Source organism: Bufo gargarizans, chromosome 1, assembly GCF_014858855.1.
Source record: "Bufo gargarizans isolate SCDJY-AF-19 chromosome 1, ASM1485885v1, whole genome shotgun sequence".
Classification (NCBI taxonomy): Eukaryota; Metazoa; Chordata; class Amphibia; order Anura; family Bufonidae; genus Bufo; species Bufo gargarizans.
The window spans coordinates 733,621,813-733,641,580 of NC_058080.1; the positions used below are offsets into that span (position 1 = coordinate 733,621,813).

The window sequence follows — 19,768 nt, forward strand, 5'->3', positions numbered from 1 at the left end:
GTCCTAGCATCTATACCCCACCAAGCAGTGTGTATAATGTGGGTGTCCTAGCATCTATACCCCACCAATCAGTGTGTATAATGTGGGGGTCCTAGCATCTATACCCCACCAAGCAGTGTGTATAATGTGGGGGTCCTAGCATCTATACCCCACCAATCAGTGTGTATAATGTGGGGGTCCTAGCATCTATACCCCACCAAGCAGTGTGTATAATGTGGGGGTCCTAGAATCTATACCCCACCAAGCAGTGTGTATAATGTGGGGGTCCTAGCATCTATACCCCACCAAGCAGTGTGTATAATGTGGGGGTCCTAGCATCTATACCCCACCAAGCAGTGTGTATAATGTGGGGGTCCTAGCATCTATACCCCACCAAGCAGTGTGTACAGTGAGTGGTAAATGTCTGGTCATGATGAATCAGATGTGCACTATATTGTTTTTGTCATGCTGACACAGGATGGTGGTTTGCATGTGTGGTTATGTGCAGTCAGTGACCCGTGTGCGGGGGGCTCTTAATGGTTTGATTCTATAGTGACGACAGCGCTGGGAGGTGTTGTGTTACTAGTAACTGTTAAGGAGCTTTCTCCACCAAAACCAGGTTGTTCTTCATCTCTGCTATGTGACCAGCAATGGCTTAATGTGTGAAGCTGATCCGTCATGGATGTGCCACAGGCCAGAGTCAGCTGAGAGAGTGACAGACAGGCCCAGTGAATGCTCAAGAGAAGTTTCTCTCTTGTGGTGGGCCCTCTACTGGCGGGGTGACCTGATGGCATGCTCATGGACCTCCTGGAACAAAAGCTCTTGAGTTTAACGCTATACTATACCTAACCAGAACCTGCTATCTATGGTGGACCTATACTACTGTCCCTGCTAGGTCACTGCTAAGGCACCTACAAGTGATGTCCCCATCAGCATGATCCCCCCTCCTCCAAATAAATAGATTGGAATTGTCCAAGTATTTTGAAAAAAAGTAAAAAAAAATTACAGCAAGCAAAAAGCCCCCAAAATAAAAGCTCCTTTATATATATATATATATCTACAGGGGCGTAGCTATAGGGGGAGCAGAGGTAGCAGGAGCCTGAGGGGGCCCAATTACCCTTGTGCCACATAAGAAGACGCTTGTATTATAGAACGTGCATGCTGGTCAAGTTGCACCTCTGGCTGGAGGGAAGGGGTTAGATCAAGAATTTGGCATGAACGGGGGTGTGGGGTATATGTTTCAGTTTTTGCCTTATGCAGAATGAAGGCTATGTGCACCCTGCCCCTGGCCTCAAAGCACTGAGGGAAGGGCGGCCTAAGCTGAACTCTTGCACCCGGGCCCACAAGCCTTTAGCTACACCCCTGTGCATATATATATACTGAAGAAGTAAGCAAGCAGTGCCAACCTGCGAATATTACATATATATATATACACTCACCTAAAGAATTATTAGGAGCACCTGTTCTATTTCTCATTAATGCGATTATCTAGTCAACCAATCACATGGCAGTTGCTTCGATGCATGTCGGGTTGTGGTCTTGGTCAAGACAATCTCCTGAACTCCAAACTGAATGTCAGAATGGGAAAGAAAGGTGATTTAAGCAATTTTGAGCGTGGCATGGTTGTTGGTGCCAGACGGGCCGGTCTGAGTATTTCACAATCTGCTCAGTTACTGGGATTTTCACGCACAACCATTTCTAGGGTTTACAAAGAATGGTGTGAAAAGGGAAAAACATCCAGTATGCGGCCGTCCTGTGGGCGAAAATGCCTTGTGGATGCTGGAGGTCAGAGGAGAATGGGCCGACTGATTCAAGCTGATAGAAGAGCAACGTTGACTGAAATAACCACTCGTTACAACCGAGGTATGCAGCAAAGCATTTGTGAAGCCACAGCACGCACAACCTTGAGGCGGATGGGCTACAACAGCAGAAGACCCCACTGGGTACCACTCATCTCCACTACAAATAGGAAAAAGAGGCTGCAATTTGTACGAGCTCACCAAAATTGGACTGTTGAAGACTGGAAAAATGGTTTCTTGAACATGACAATGAGTTCACTGTACTAAAATGGCCCCCACAGTCACCAGATCTCAACCCAATAGAGCATCTTTGGGATGTGGTGGAATGGGAGCTTCGTGCCCTGGATGTGCATCCCTCAAATCTCCATCAACTGCAAGATGCTATCCTATCAATATGGGCCAACATTTCTAAAGATGCTATCAGCACCTTGTTGAATCAATGCTATCAGCACCTTGTTGAATCAATGCCACGTAGAATTAAGGCAGTTCTGAAGGCAAAAGGGGGTCCAACACCATATTAGTATGGTGTTCCTAATAATTCTTTAGGTGAGAGTGTATATATAAATATATAAATACACAGGGGTGTAGCTAAAGGCTTGTGGGCCCTGGTGCAAGAGTTCAGCTTAGGCCGCCCTTCCCTCAGTGCTTTGAGGCCAGGTGCAGGGTGCACATAGCCTTCATGCTGCATAAAGCAAAAATTGAAACATAAATAACCCCCCCCCCCGTTCATGCCAAATTCTTGATCTAACCCCTTCCCTCCAGCCAGAGGTGCAACTTGACCAGCATGCACGTTCTATAATACAAATCGGATTCCAAAAAAGTTGGGACACTATACAAATCGTGAATAAATACTGAATGCAATGATGTGGAGGCGCCAACTTCTAATATTTTATTCAGAATAGAACATAAATCACGGAACAAAAGTTTAAACTGAGAAAATGTACCATTTTAAGGGAAAAATATGTTGAATCAGAATTTCATGGTGTCAACAAATCCCCAAAAAGTTGGGACAAGGCCATTTTCACCACTGTGTGGCATCTCCCCTTCTTCTTACAACACTCAACAGACGTCTGGGGACCGAGGAGACCAGTTTCTCAAGTTTAGAAATAGGAATGCTCTCCCATTCTTGTCTAATACAGGCCTCTAACTGTTCCATCGTCTTGGGCCTTCTTTGTTGCACCTTCCTCTTTATGATGCGCCAAATGTTCTCTATAGGTGAAAGATCTGGACTGCAGACTGGCCATTTCAGTCCCCGGATCCTTCTCCTACGCAGCCATGATGTTGTGATTGATGCAGAATGTGGTCTGGCATTATCTTGTTGAAAAATGCAGGGTCTTCCCTGAAAGAGATGACGTCTGGATGGGAGCATATGTTGTTCTAGAACCTGAATATATTTTCTGCATTGATGGTGCCTTTCCAGACATGCAAGCTGCCCATGCCACACGCACTCATGCAACCCCATACCATCAGAGATGCAGGCTTCTGAACTGAGTGTTGATAACAACTTGGGTTGTCCTTGTCCTCTTTGGTCTGGATGACATGGCGTCCCAGATTTCCAAAAAGAACTTCGAATCGTGACTCGTCTGACCAAAGAACAGTCTTCCATTTTGCCACACTCCATTTTAAATGATCCCTGGCCCAGTGAAAACGCCTGAGCTTGTGGATCTTGCTTAGAAATGGCTTCTTCTTTGCACTGTAGAGTTTCAGCTGGCAGCGGCGGATGGCACGGTGGATTGTGGTCGCTGACAATGGTTTCTGGAAGTATTCCTGGGCCCATTCTGGGATTTCCTTTACAGTAGCATTCCTGTTTGTGGTGCAGTGTCGTGTAAGGGCCCGGAGATCACGGGCATCCAGTATGGTTTTACGGCCTTGACCCTTACGCACAGAGATTGTTCCAGATTCTCTGAATCTTCGGATGATGTTATGCACAGTTGATGATGATAGATGCAAAGTCTTTGCAATTTTTCGCTGGGTAACACCTTTCTGATATTGCTCCACTATCTTTCTGCGCAACATTGTGGGAATTGGTGATCCTCTACCCATCTTGGCTTCTGAGAGACACTGCCCTCTGAGAAGCTCTTTTTATACCCAATCATGTTGCCAATTGACCTATTTAGTGTTAATTGGTCTTCCAGCTCTTCGTTATGCTCAAATTTACTTTTTCCAGCCTCTTATTGCTACTTGTCCCAACTTTTTGGGGATTTGTTGACACCGTGAAAATTTGAATCAACGTATTTTTCCTTTAAAATGATACATTTACTCGGATTAAACGTTTGATCCGTCATCTACGTTCTATTACAAATAAAATATTGACATTTGCCATCTCCACATCATTGCATTCAGTTTTTATTCACAATTTGTTTAGTGTCCCAACTTTTTTGGAATCCGGTTTGTACAAGCGTCTTCTTATGTGGCATAAGGGTAATATATATATACTGAAAGTAAGCAAGCAGTGTCGACCTGCGAATATTATATATATATATATATATATATATATACACACACTGCCCGTCCCCAAAAAAATGTCGCCACCAAAAATATTTTGTTGGACTGCCTTTAGCTTTGATTCCAGCCTGCATTCACTGTGGCATTGTTTCGATAAGCTTCTGCAATGTCACAAGATTTTTTTCCGTCCAGTTTTGCATTATTTTTTCACCAAGATCTTGCATTGATGATGGTAGAGTCTAACTTCTGCGCAAAGCCTTCTCCAGCACATCCCAAATACTCTCAATGGGGTTAAGGTCTGGACACTGTGGTGGCCAATCCATGTGTGAAAATGATGTCTCATGCTCCCTGAACCATTCTTTCACAATTTGAGCCCGATGAATCCTGGCATTGTCATCTTGGAATATGCCCGTGCCATCATGGAAGAACAAATCCATTGATGGAATAACCTGGTCATTCAGTATGTTCAGGTAGTCAGCTGACCTCATTCTTAGAGCACATACTGTTGCAGAATCTAGACCTGACCAACTGCAGCAACCCCAGATCATAGCACTGCCCCCACAGGCTTGTACAGGAGGCACTAGGCATGATGGGGGCATCACTTCATCTGCCTCTCTTCTTACCCTGATGCACCCAGCACTCTGGAACAGGGTAAATCTGGAATCATCAGACCATATCACCTTCTTCCATTGCTCCAGAGTCCAATCTTTATGCTCCCTAGCAAATTCAAACCTTTTTTTCTGGTTTCCTCACTGATTAGTGGTTTTCTTACGGCTACACAGCTGTTCAGTCCCAATACCTTGAGTTCCCTTCGCATTGTGCGTGTGGAAATACTCTTACTTTTACTAGTAAACATAGCCCTGAGTTCTACTGTTGTTTTTCTTCAATTTGATTTCACCAAACGTTTAAGTGATAGCTGATCACGATCATTCAGGATTTTTTTCCGGCCACATTTCTTCCTCGAATACGATGGGTCCCCACTATCCTTCCAGTTTTTAATAATGCGTTGGACAGTTCTTAACCCAAATTTAGTAGTTTCTGCAATCTCCTTAGATGTTTTATCTGCTTGATGCATGCCAATGGTTTGACCCTTCTCAAACAGACTAACATCTTTTCCACGACCACGAGATGTGTCTTTCGACATGGTTGTTTAAGAAATGAGAAGCAACTCAATGCAGCAGTTGGGGTTAAATAACTTGTTGCCAGACGAAAGATAATCCAATAGGAGGTTCATAACTATTTGCTTAGTTAAATCCAGGTGGCAACTTTTTTTTGAACAGGCAGTGTATATATCTTGCACAAATGGAAGGAAGCTTCAGCACTGCAGGTTGATCCACAAGCAAAGTTTTTGAAAATTTGATTTGGACGGTTCGACAAATTTTCCCCAAACATGCATAGCTAGTCCACTGTGGTAGTGCAACAGTTACTGTGCGTCATTATGATAGGCAGATGACAGGCGTCTCTCTTAGAATCAGTCCACACTGTAGTGCCCTGAAGCAGGGGTACTCTAAAGTCTGGACATTTGTGGACATTTGTCTATTTCTCCTATGTAAAGTTTTAAACGTCTTACTTTATCTCACTTGAAAGGATTAACTTATACTGTTTATTACATGTGATATATAGCCTGTTTAGTTGCACCTTTGCAAGGTTCTGTGGAAAGGGTTCATGAACACTGAGAGACTTTTGGGACTTTGAATGAGAAGCTGGTAATTTTCCACAGCTGCCATAGAGTTTAAAGAAGACCATGTTTTGGAGGGAAAAAGCTAGACTTATTTACCACCAAAACCAGACAGACTGACCTTGTAAATGTCTGGTTAAGCTCTGTTGTTATGTCTGGAAAAACTGCTGTGTCATTACCATTGAGTATCACTGAAGCTCTAATGTAAGTCTATAAGAGACATAAAGTGTTACAATGTACAGTTGCAAGAAAAAGTATGTGAACCCTTTGGAATGATATGGATTTCTGCACAAATTGGTCAAAAAATGTGATCTGATCTTCAGCGAAGTCACAACAATAGACAATCACAGTCTGCTTAAACTAATAACACACAAAGAATTAAATGTTACCATGTTTTTATTGAACACACCATGTAAATATTCACAGTGCAGGTGGAAAAAGTATGTGAACCCCTAGACTAATGACATCTCCAAGAGCTAATTGGAGTGAGGTGTCGGCCAACTGAGATGAGATTGGAGGTGTTGGTTACAGCTGCCCTGTCCTATAAAAAACACACACCAGTTCTGGGTTTGCTTTTCACAAGAAGCATTGCCTGATGTGAATGATGCCTCACACAAAAGAGCTCTCAGAAGACCTACGATTAAGAATTGCTGACTTGCATAAAGCTGGAAAGGGTTATAAAAGTATCTCCAAAAGCCTTGCCGTTCATCAGTCCACGGTAAGACAAATGGTCTATAATGGAGAAAGTTCAGCACTGCTGCTACTCTCCCTAGGAGCGGCCGTCCTGTAAAGATGACTGCAAGAGCACAGCACAGACGGCTCAATGAGGTGAAGGAGAATCCTAGAGTGTCAGCTAAAGATTTACAAAAGTCTCTGGCATATGCTAACATCCCTGTTAGCGAATCTATGATACGTAAAACACTAAACAAGAATGAATTTAATGGGAGGATACCACAGAGGAAGCCACTGCTGTCCAAAAAAAAACATTGCTGCACGTTTACAGTTTGCACAAGAGCATCTGGATGTTCCACAGCAGTACTGGCAAAATATTCTGTGGACAGATGAAACCAAAGTTGAGTCTTTTAGAAGAAACACACAACACTATGTGTGGAGAAAAAGAGGCACAGCACACCAACATCAAAACCTCATCCCAACTGTGAAGTATGGTGGTGGGGGCATTATGGTTTGGGGCTGCTTTGCCGCATCAGGGCCTGGACAGATTGCTATCATCGAAGGAAAAATAATTTCCCAAGTTTATCAAGACATTTTGCAGGAGAACTTAGGCTACTTTCACACTAGCGTTCAGAGCGGATCCGTTCTGAACGGATCCGCTCATATAATGTAGACGGTGGGTCCGTTCAGAACGGATCCGTCTGCATTATATTGTATAAAATTTTCTAAGTGTGAAAGTAGCCTGAGCGGATCCGTCCAGACTTTTACATTGAAAGTCAATGGTGGACGGATCCATTTGAAGATTGAGCCATAGTGTGTCATCTTCAAACGGATCCGTCCCCATTGACTTACATTGTAAGTCTGGACGGATCCGCACGCCTCCGCACGGCCAGGCGGACACCCGAATGCTGCAAGCAGCGTTCAGGTGTCCGCCTGCTGAGCGGAGCGGAGGCTGAACGCCGCTAGACTGATGCATTCTGAGCGGATCCGCGTCCACTCAGAATGCATTAGGGCTGGATGGAAGCGTTCGGGTCCGCTTGTGAGCCCCTTCAAACGGAGCTCACAAGTGGACAGCCGAACGCTAGTGTGAAAGTAGCCTTAAGGCCATCTGTCCACCAGCTGAAGCTCAACAGAAGATGGGTGTTGCAACAGGACAACGACCCAAAGAATAGAAGTAAATCAACAGCAGAATGGCTTAAACAGAAGAAAATACGCCTTCTGGAGTGGCCCAGTCAGAGTCCTGACCTCAACCCGATGGAGATGCTGTGGCAGGACTTCAAGATAGCGATTCACACCAGACATCCCAAGAATATTGCTGAACTGAAACAGTTCTGTAAAGCGGAATGGTCAAGAATTACTCCTGACCGTTGTGCACGTCTGATCTGCATCTACAGGAAACGTTTGGTGGAAGTTATTGCTGCCAAAAGAGGTTCAACCAGTTATTAAATCCAAGGGTTCACATACTTTTTCCACCTGCACTGTGAATGTTTACATGGTGTGTTCAATAAAAACATGGTAACATTTAATTATTTGTGTGTTAATAATTTAAGCAGACTGTGATTGTCTATTGTTGTGACTTCGCTGAAGATCAGATGACATTTTTATGACCAATTTGTACAGAAATCCATATCATTCCAAAGGGTTTACATACTTTTTCTTCCAACTGTATCTGTTTGTGCTGCGCTTCTCCACTCCACCTCCCCCACTAGAAGGTTCCCGTCTAGCTAGAAACTGTATATAAGGAGAGCAGTCGGAGACCCTAGTGTTCTGCAGTTAGGGAACAGTGCTGGATGGGGGACTCTGCCAGTTTGCATGAGTGACCAGAAGAAGACACTGAGATGGGGCTGCTGAGCCACAGACCATGAGTCACTAATATATTCCTGTGAACAAGGATCCACCCGGACTACTGAGCTACAGACCGCAGGCCTTTAACCAGGGTACCAGTCAGGGTACCAGCCTTCTGAGAGAGGGACAGATAGCTTAGGCCTTTACTCAGCATCAAACCCTTCTTCTGCCAGGGAGTAGACTAGAGAAGCCAGCCCTATGCCTCACCTGTTTTGTTGTGCACCTGAATTCCTCCAGTAAATAAGCACACTGGTTAACTGCAAACCCTGACTCTCTGGACTTATTTCCCATTGGAGTGACACCATGACTGTGTCCAGGGGACTCAGCATAGCGTTGGGGCAGCCCAAACATGGCCATGCAGCACTTCACTTATTTGGTTGGTTACAGGTCAAAAACTGATTAAATAACTGTGTGAACTCAGCCTTTCAGGTCAGTGTTAGCGTCAGGTAAAAAGAACCATGAAGTGGCCCAAGAATGTACTATAGAATGAAAGAGTGCACTCCTTTTACACTGTCGTCAGCTGATTCCACATAGATTTCTACAGAACCTGTTTTGTTACACGCAGAGGCAAGTAGTGTCCCCCTGACATAGTGGAAAGGGTGTCAGGAGTAAGTTTGTGTTCATGTCACTGTTTATTTTTCCCTTCCTCTGATCCATCATAAGAACAACCCCCAAAAAAATGATCCCTGTCTTTTGTGCATCCACCTTCACATGGTCAGTATTTGGTCTGTAATTTATCAGTATTGGCAAGGCCAAAAAAGACAGGAGTGGGTCCAAAACAGAGATGATATGTAAACCAAGTATTTGCATGTCTTCTGTGTTTTGTACCCACTCCTGCTTTTGGCTTCCAAATCATGATCAAATCCCAATGCAAAATACTGACCATGTGGTAGAGGGCTTATGGATACTCCAAAAACAGAATCTATTGTGTTTTTAATTTTTCATTCTGACAGATCAGAAGAAGTGTAAAATAATTGATGATGTCAACAAGGCCAAACAGGGACACTAGTGGCCCCATCAGAGAGTGGTGAGGGTGGCAACAGCATTAGGAGTCAACATAGTGGCCCAGTCACCGAGTGGGGAGGGTGGCAACAGCAAGAGGAGTCAACATAGTTGCCAAGTCACAGAGTGATTGTCACAGAGGATGTAACAGAAAACAAGAAGTTACAAATAAGGGTCCGACTGGCTTGATCCAAAACTAAGGAACAAAAGGGGTGACCCCTATTAAAGCCCTTAAGCTCTCCCTGTCTTCTCAGCCCATGCAAATATCTCTATGATAGATAATTGCATGCCCTCGTGCCTCGACTGTATGACACCTGAACACCCTATAATAGTGAGGGGACACGACCACCGGCTCCCTACACTTAATACGGAGGGAGTCAGGGTCACCTAGAATCAAGGCAACAGGAAAACACAAATAAATGAACAGACTTATCTGTATAAGCATCAGTTGCAGCTTGTAGCACACTCCAGGAAGTTGTATAAACCGCAAAGTGATGCAGTATGGGAGGGGATTTAAAGGGATGCAATCAGTGCAACTAGATGACAGCTGAGAGAGGGAAACGAGATGACAAAACAAAAGCAAAACAAAAGAACCTCAAGCAGGAGGTTCTGAAGAACGTCTGTCAGAGCTTCTCAGATGTCTGGCGGTGACAGTGATGAGGGTGGAAACCACATTAGAAGTCAACATAGTGGCCCAGTCACAGAATGCGGAAGGTGGCAACCACATGAGGAGTCCACATAGTGGCCCTGTCACAGAGTGGGGAGGATGGCAACAGCATGAGGAGTCAACACAGTGGCCCAGTCACAGAATGGTGAGGGTTGCAACAGCATAAGGAGTCAACATAGTGGCCCAGTCACAGAGTAGTGAGGGTGGAAACAGCATGAGGAGTCAACACAGACCCAGTCAACACAGACCCAGTCAACACAGACCCAATCACAGAGTAGCGAGGGTGGCAACAACTCAAAGTGCATCTAGACATTTGCGCAAGCGATTAGGAGGGACTCCCTGCCTTTATCTCCACTGCATACTGCCACGGTGTGTGAGGGTCATCTGCCTCCTACTCCTCCTGCTCCTCTCCTGTCACTTGTGCAGATAAATCACCCATTTCCGTATACATATAATATGTGGAGGGTGGAGTTCCAATGGGTGTAAACGTTGCATATGAGGTGATGTTGGGGAATGACGTTCTGCCTTTGCAGCTCTAGGAGGGCATGTTTTGCAGAGTAACAGTGGCTAAAGTGCGTGCACAGTTTCCTGGCTATTTTCAAGATGTCTTGCAGGGGGGGAAGAAGACTTCAGGAACTGTTTTACAACCAGATTAAAAACGTGCACCATGCAGGGTGCATAGGTCAGTCCTCCTTGATGCAGCGCCTACACAATCTTCTTCCTATTATCGGTGACCATGGTTTCGATCTTCAGTTGTTGAGGAGATAGCCAGGATTCGATTTACTCTTGAAGGATGTGGAGCAGTTCCTCCCATGTGTGACTCTGTTCACCCAGGCAAACCAGGTGCAGAACAGCATGACACCACTGTGCTCTGCGTAGGTGGTATGTTGGAGGACCAGTCCAAATTGTGTCTACAGTGGAAAAGGTTGAGGATGAGGAGGCAGAGGAGGACATTGGCACTATCACCGTGCTGGCTCAGCCGCTATCTCGCGCAAGATGCCATCCTCATCCCCTGATGTTGATGATGAAGCACCCTCTTCACCCGGCTCCCACGTACGATCGGCTACATCATCATCCACTACTGTCTGCACGTCACTGATGTCACCCTCACCAGTCTCATGACCTTGTGCCTGACCGCTCGTAACACCTGTCCCCATTCGACTCTCATCATTGTTACTTGCCTGCCTACAGATCTTTCCTACAAATCTTAGCTGGGCAGTAGCTGCTGACTGTCCTCGATAAGAGCTCGTCCTTGCTGAAAAGCGGAGCAGAGCCGGCAGCATACAATACTTCCCGAGCAGAAGGAACAGAAAAAGAAAGATGCAGGTTCAGGACAGGTGGGGACACAGAGCTTGTTCCTGGGCCATGCCAACTAAGCGTGGTGTCAGAGGAACCCACCGACTCCTGGCTGGGGGTGTCTGATATCAGTTGAGATCATGTTGAAGACTGAGTCGACCAGTCAAGGACAGCTGGGTTGCTGGTCAAAACACCACCGCTGGATGACACTGGCAGCTCTGACCTGTCGCTGCAACTGCTGCTGACCTGTCGCTGCAACTGCTGCTACCACCCCCTTCTTCTGCTGCTACTTCTGCCAGCTCCAGAAACATTTTTGCCACTGCCCGTTCCCTTAGAAGGCCCTGGCACTTGTCTGTCAGACTTACTGTACTGTAACAGTAACTGTAAGTGTAAAATAGCAGTAGGATTAGACCACTAATTCACCCCAATGCATAACATTATAGGTGATTCCTCATTCCTGGGCTTCTTACTTTCACTTTGTAACGTGCAACAGCCATTTAAAGAAAAATGTCATTCGTTACCATGAAGCGCTAGGAAATTCGGATTCGTGCCGAATCAAATTTTTCCTGAAATTCGGATCGAATTTCAGTTCATCAACTCCAATTCGCTCAACACTATACAAGACATTAGATGAACCCCAGCACTAAAAACACAACTAATCTCTCAAAAAACAAGCCCTCAAAAGGCTGTCGACAGAATAGTAAGTTATGACTTCTGAAAAATGGAGATGAAAAATAGAAAAAATCTCTCTGTCCCTACTAGAGATAAGCGAATTGATTCTAAATGAATTATATTTGTAACGGATCTCCTAGCACCCCGACTGGGTACCTCCGTTGATGGATGCTCCCAGTGCTTCCCGAGGACTCCAAGCTCTACACCAAAACCACCACAGGAGCCAGGAACAGCTCTTACAAGAGCTAGAAGTAATAGCCAGGGGAGTATACACGTATAGCAATCCCCACACACATGTGACGAGGCTCTATGTTGAATGTAAAACAGTAACTCTTTAATGGGTTATTTTTTAGCCTTTTATGCAGGTCTCCTAGCAAGGGACACTCCCCCTGAAGGCCCTTGTAGAAGACTGTGACAGTTTATATTTTAGCCAATCACATGCATTTACAGTTTTGAAACCTTCCCAGCAATTGTACACAAAACCCCCTTCCCTCTGTCTATAACGCAATCAACAAAATACAATGAGCATTGTCTTTGACGCAATTAACTAACACACTGGCATTGTCTGAGACGCAATTAACTAACACACTGGCATTGTCTGAGACGCAATCAACAAAATACAATTACCAATAACACAAAGGCTACAACCCACATAGAATCCTCCTCTCTGCCTGTGATATAATCATGGTACACCATGGTTAACATAATCATCACAGGCAGGAGAATACACAATGTCCTTTGTCCTGGAAACAACGAGTTATAATTCAATTATCTTTCAGGACAGAGGGCAATCGCCAATACACACAGCGAGACAATGGAACAGACCTCACTACTCAACGTATACAATGTCCCACCCTTTACAATACACATAGACATTTAACATCCCAACATAGCACAAATTAGTTGTAAAAGTCTCTTGGGCCTGGCTGTACTCATGGCTTTTCTGTCCAAAACAGTTCTACAGATTTAAGCTGTGCGGCCGGTCTGTCTTCTCCTTCAAAGTTAGTATGGGCCATAATCCTGGGGCAAGAGGGTAACAACCAGGCCCCTCCAAAACCCAGTGGCGAGGTTGGTTTTGCCACAATATTCATTATCAATTTCCCAAGCAAATCTGAAATTTTGGCCATTCGATTTGGACAAGTCATACAATGGCACCTTCCTTTTTACATTTCAAAATAGTACTATAGTGGGGGAAATGGGGCAGGAAAGATGAACACATCGGATCACAGGACCCTGGGAGGGACCTGGCGGATTTACCCATAATGCCTTACATTGTGGAGGAGGGAGGATATTGGCTGGATGATTAGGCACTATGTAAGGTCCCAAGCAGAGAACCCATTATGATCTCAGCGACTAATGTGATTGGACATGTTTGTCATGGACACCGCAATTAGACACTTAAGAGGTTTTAGGGTTTGGCAGTGTAGGGATTATAAAGAAGATAGATTAGTTAGGTAGATTGAATTACTAGGTAGAGAGTTAGGTTTTATACGGGACAGGGTAGGATCAGTTAGTGTACAGTGTGTCTTATGTAAACCGTGTACTTGGGTGGGCTCCCAAGGTTACAGTGAAGTCACGAACGAGGAAAGGAACCCCAACACCAGTTTCTGCCAAAACAGAATTTTACTTAGATGTGGCAATAACCACAAATGCTGGGCACATACAATAAGTTTACATATGCCCAACCTGAAGGCTGAGACCGTTGTGCTGCACAGCACGGCGCCCTCCGATGGATGCAGGAGGAAAGTACAGTAATTTACCTACTGGCAGGCAGAACTAAACTGCCACACCTTACCTGTTATTACCCTAAAAAACAAGAACCACTGTATGGATGTGTGGTACGGGTTGGCCTGTGGTGCAGCACAACAGCTTACAATCTTACAAGGCTCTACAGTATTCCCCCTCCCATAGCTGGTCCTGTAGCACCTGCCTGAGAATTCCTTCTGATCAAAACGCCAGCCTGGCTTAAGTTTGTGGGATTTTTATCAGCTCTCCAATGTGAAATGTCACTTTATGTTATGGAGTCCTTGCAATGAACAGTAATAACGCTTGTGGCCTGACACAAACAGAGACCCTAACTAACTACAGGCCTGGTCTCAGTCTCTAGGCGCCAACACTGTAATGAGGAGCAAGCACGATGCATGCGGTACCGCAGTGTATGTAGCTTTGCTCCTCAGCACTTAACAGCATTTCTGTAAGCAATTCTCGTTCTTCTGGACAGCATTAGGGTCTTGAACACAATCAGCTTCACTCAGCTTCACTTAGCTCTGGTCACTGAGGGATGCTCCCACATCTGGATGCTGTCAGATTCTCTGCTCCTTTTTTTCTCTAGGCTCTAAAACCCCACCTCTCTTGAATATAAAAATATATGCAGTCTGTTAGCTGTGTTTTGGAAACAACGGCATCTTGTCGCCAAACAGCAGAATGTCAGTCCAGATCATTTAATTTAATCTATACAGTGTTCAGACAATGAGAGCTGTTTCCCCATCTCACATGCCACCCCACTAGAGGTTGTAGTTTTCGACAACCCTCCCCATACAAACTTATCCTGGGCATAACGCTGTGGAAGCACCCCAGCATTGAGCCTGGTTGACCTTCACAGAGTGATAGGCTCAGAAGCGCTGGGGACATCAGGCACATCTAATGGAGCTGCTGACCGCTCAACACTTTCCCTGGGTGGCAAACCTGCCACAGCTGGAGCCTCTGAGGGTACCGGGGCAGGGACAACCCACCATTCCTCCTCCTCTAAGGGGATCTCCTCTGTACTCTGAGCAGGAGGAGGCATCTCCTCCTCACACACTGGCTCATCAAAATTACAAGTTTTGTGAGGGCCCCCCAGTCCCTATTGGCTCTACCTCATAGACCGGGATGGCAGAGTCTACCCTCCTCTTCACTGAGTATGCGACCGCCTCCCACCACCTATACAACTTCCCAGACAGCCGCTTGGCTTTGACCATCACTCGTTCACCTGGGGCATACCCATCCCTATGTGCTGGTTTTGGGTTAGGGTGTACCACTTGTCCCAGGCGCTCCACCACAACCTTGTAGATCGCTCTCAGCTGGCGGCGGTGCTCCTGCACCCATGTGGTGGTATTTCTCGGTGGTAGCTCCATCGGATCGGGCATGTGGAGATCTTCAATCTTCTGTCCGGCTCTCCCAAATATGAGCATATGTGGGGAGTATCTGGTGGTACTGTGTACTCTGTTGTTATAGGCCCACATCAGTTTAGGTAGATACTCGGGCCACCAAGCCTTTTGGCTGTCCTCCAGAATCTGCAGCATCTGCAGAATTGCTCGCACACCCCATTTCCCAGGGGGTGATACGGGGCGGTGCGGGAACGTTCGATCCCATATAGTTGGTGCAGCTCATTCATTAGAGTACCCTGAAAACATGCCCCTTGGTCTGAATGTATCCTCCGTGGACACCCGAACACCTGTATAAAGTGTTTGCAGACCGATTCAGCGGCCGACTCTGCCGTCTGGTCTCTGGTGGGTACAGCCACCACATACTTTGTTAAAATAATCTGTGATGACTAAACAGTATGAGTGTCCTGAGGTAGAGTACCCAATCTGTACATAATCGATCAAGGAGCTCTAGGGTCCGGATGGCCTGGACAGGACCCCTCTGTTCACTACTCTTACTCAGCCCGCAGGACCGACACTTAAGACATGCTTCGCCCTCCATGTCTGCCAAAAGTGGACAGTATACCAGCTGTTGGAGCCACTTGAATGTTTTATCGCTCCCAAAATGGTAACCTCTCTCATGGGCTTCCCGGGCAGCCTCTGGTCCCAATGACATGGGGATGACAATCTGTCGCCGATACTGCAAGTATATGGTCTGACACAGGAGGCCCTGGGTAACAGTCATCTTATCCCACTGCCTCAACAACTTTTGGCCCTCTGGAGTCAGACTGGTCCGCTCTTCTGGCCGAGGCCAGATATTGGTCCGGACCTATTTTTTCACTTTCCATTCTGGACCCTCTCCTAATCAGCTTTCCAACATCTTTCCCAGCACCATTGGCATCCCGGAAGCCACCCCACTTAAATGTGCCACGTCCTGGAACATGGGTAATATTCCAAGGTCAGGAGAGTTTAAGTGTCCTCTAGCTCCTCATCGGCACTCTGAGCCGAGAACCCTACAGGGACTCGGGAGAGTGCGTCGGCGTTGCCATTCTCCCTACCTGACCGGAACTTGATGCTGTATTGGTACTTAGAAAGGCAAGCCAACCACCTCGGCTCAAGCACACCGAGCTTGGCATTCTCCAGATGTGCTAACGGGTTGTTGTCCGTCATCCCGGTCACCTCTGCACCTGTCAGGTACTCCGTGAACCTTACGGTCATGGCCCACACCAGTGCCAGTAGTTCCAATTTAAAGGAGCAATAGTTGTCAGGGTTGAGCTCTGACTCCCTCAGAGACCGGCTGCCATAGGCAATGACTCTTTTACATCCATCCTGGACTTAGGATAACACGGCCCCCAGACCATGTAGACTTCCATCAGTGTACAGCAGGAATGGGGTGTCGAACCGCACATAAGCCAGAATCGGAAACTATACACAAATACACTGACCAACGTATATGTAAAGGCACATTGAACATTATTTACAATTAGTCACTAGGACTACTAGTTTGCCTTATCTTGACATACAGTATACCCTTTAAATTCCCTTAAAACGTAACTTTTATTTGTACTTATTATTCTTACTACTAACCATAGTGAACTACATTTAAAATATTCAGTGGTTCAGCTTCCTATTAGTTTATTCTTGCATATATTATCAGCTCCTCTATTGGGATACTACTGATATAATCAAAGGCTGGCAGCCGCGTTCTGGCTCCAAACCCATGAATAGCAAGCCTTGTATTGTTGTGATAACTCTAATAGCAATCGCTGTTCCGCTGTACTAAAATTGATCCCTCAAACACTGCCCCCGACATGTTTCGCCAGTAACTCTGGCGTCTTCAGGGGATCGGCAGTATGTGTTTTGTGGGAGTGGCTGGGTCTTTTAATTCCTCCTAATGTGACGTCATTTGTGTTAGCCTATCACATCCCGCGATATGGCTATTGCCAGATTGTATTTCCAAAAACGGTCTCGTCCATTGGTACAATGAACTTGTTCTCTTTCATACTCACCTCCTATATCCATGTCTCGCTTTTATCCATAATCTTGCTTTACTTCTCATATTCTCACGCATGTCAGGGAACTTCTAGCCTTCCCCCCATCATACGCCATTTGCGCCTGCTCAGAGACTTGAATTTCGAGGAGCAATTCCATTTTAAGTGTGCATGCTCGCTGACTTAGTATTTTTAGTATCTATGTTCATTCCACTGCGCCTGCTCATAGACTTAGATGTCACTATTCATATCTAGAATTTAAGGCTGATGTTATCTAGCTTATATTTATAATATATATTTTAATAACTCAGTTTGATACATTATCAGGATACATAATTAGTCACACTAAACTATACATTAGTATTTGTTTTCATGCTTAATTTTGACATAATTGATCATATTTCTGATACTACCTTGACCAAATTCTAAACATTAATTGATGCATAATCATGTGATCATTATTAAATAATTATTTTTGTAATTATTATTATTTTTTTATACATGTTTATCAAATTATTTGATTTATCTATTATTTTTTGTTTTTATTTTTTATTGTTATTGGTTTTATTGTATTATTTCTTAAACATATTTATCAATAAATAATCATGTATTCACATAATCATTATAGCATCAATCATGACAGTTTATTTTCTTGTTACTTATTGCTTTGCTCATACTGCGCACCAACTTATTAAAAAAAGAGCAAGGTCAAAAATAAGCACCATGGCGAGTTTCTTTCCCGTATGTAGACCTATTCCAACTTATTTCATCATCATATATTGGCACCTATGGTCTTGTTATTACTATGCTATATTTTGATTGTTCTAATTCTCTCTATACTGCATTAAACAAACGATACATAGGTGAATCCCTCATTAAGTCCATAGGGGGCTAGACTTTTTAATCGATAGATCCATCTGGCTCCTTCCTGTTGTAGCCTTTTATCAAGGTCTCCTTGTCTGGGGCCTAACATGATTTTCGTAATACCCCAGAATTGTAGGCTCTTAATTTCCCCCTTGTGTATATCTTTCATAGGTCTGGAAAGGGACGTATCTGCCCCTATGTTTATGTCACTTAGATGTTTATAGATCCGCCTTCGTAATTCTTGTGCGGTTTTTCCTATATACATCTTTGGACATCCACATTTGATAGCATACACTACTCGGGTGATTTTGCAATTAATAAACAGTTTTATTTGGTATTTTTTGCCATCTATTGGATTATCAAACTCTTTTTGAGTCAATACCATATTACAAAAACTACAACCACCACATGGGTATGAACCGTTAACTGTAAGCCATGTTGTCCTTTGTTCTTTTTTCTGATTCCATTAAAAATGGCTGTGAACTAGTTGTTCTTTGAGGTTTGTACCTCTCCTGTAGGTCACAACTGGATACTCTGAAATTATACTTCTCAGATCTTCATCTGCTCTTAAAATTTGCCAGTATTTTTTCAGTATTTCTCTTACTTTGTGGTACTGCACATCATATGTGCCTATACATCGTACCGCAGTATTTGTATTGGGTTTTTCTCTGTCCCTTGAAGTGTCCTCCTCTGTAATTTTAGCTCGTTTATACGCTTTGTGTAACACCTTTTTTGGATATCCTCGTTCAATAAACCTACTGTATAAGGTCTCACTTTCACGTTCAAACGCTTCTTCTGTAAATACTGTCCTATATGAATTCCACTCTTAAGAGCTTGTGGGTGATAACTTTGCCAGTGCAAAAGGTATTTGTGGCTGTAGGTTTCCTAAACACCTCTATCAAAACGCTCCGATCAGTTTGTAGGGTCAAAGTCAAATCCCAAAATTAAGTCTTCTTTCATCTATTTCTGCTGTAAGTTTGATACCTAGTACATTATTATTCAATCACCTTACAAATTGTAGAAAAATATCTGCTCTGCCTTCCCAAAAAATCAAAATGTTGTCCATATAACGACCGCAAAATGTGATGGATTTTTGTGAAATGGATGAATACAAACCTTTCTTCCCACCACCCTAGAAATAAACTAGTGAAATTAGGCACACAAATTGTGCCCATAGTGGTCCCCGTGACCTGTAAATAATATTTACCATCAAAAATAAAATAATTGTGCGTTAGTAAGAATTGTAATAAGGTGAGAACAAATTGATTGTGTTTCTTGAAGTGTGTACCCTTCGTGCTCAAATAATAATTGATAGCTTCCAATCCTAGGTGATGTTGATGCTTGTGTATAAGGCCTCCACATCAAGGCTAGCTATTAGTGTATTTCTTCCGACTTGAATATCTTGTAACTTAGAATTACATCTTTAGTATCTTTTAAATAGGATGTCAAACTCGGGACAAGTGGGGATAATATTTGATTCATGTAATTACTGATGCCCTCACAGAGGCTTTTATTCCCCAACGCGATAGGCCTTTTATATGTACTTTTGGAATTGTGTAGAAAGTAGCTATTACTGGTTTTTGTTTGAATAGGAACTTTGCACTCTTCTTTAGTTATTAGGCCTTCTAGTTGCGCAGTTTGTAATGTCTCTTTTAGTTCTTGTATAATCTCATCGTGGGATTATCTGAGTTTTTTTATATGTGTTTTCATTTTTGAGAAGGTCCATCACCGTTCTT

The 19,768-nt window shown here is 44.2% G+C and overlaps 1 protein-coding gene across 2 annotated transcripts in view; it reads left to right on the plus strand.

Moving 5' to 3' along the window:
• Positions 1-19,768, plus strand: part of LOC122937756 — a 68,036-nt gene that overhangs the window by 1,384 nt on the left and 46,884 nt on the right. The window lies entirely within an intron of this gene.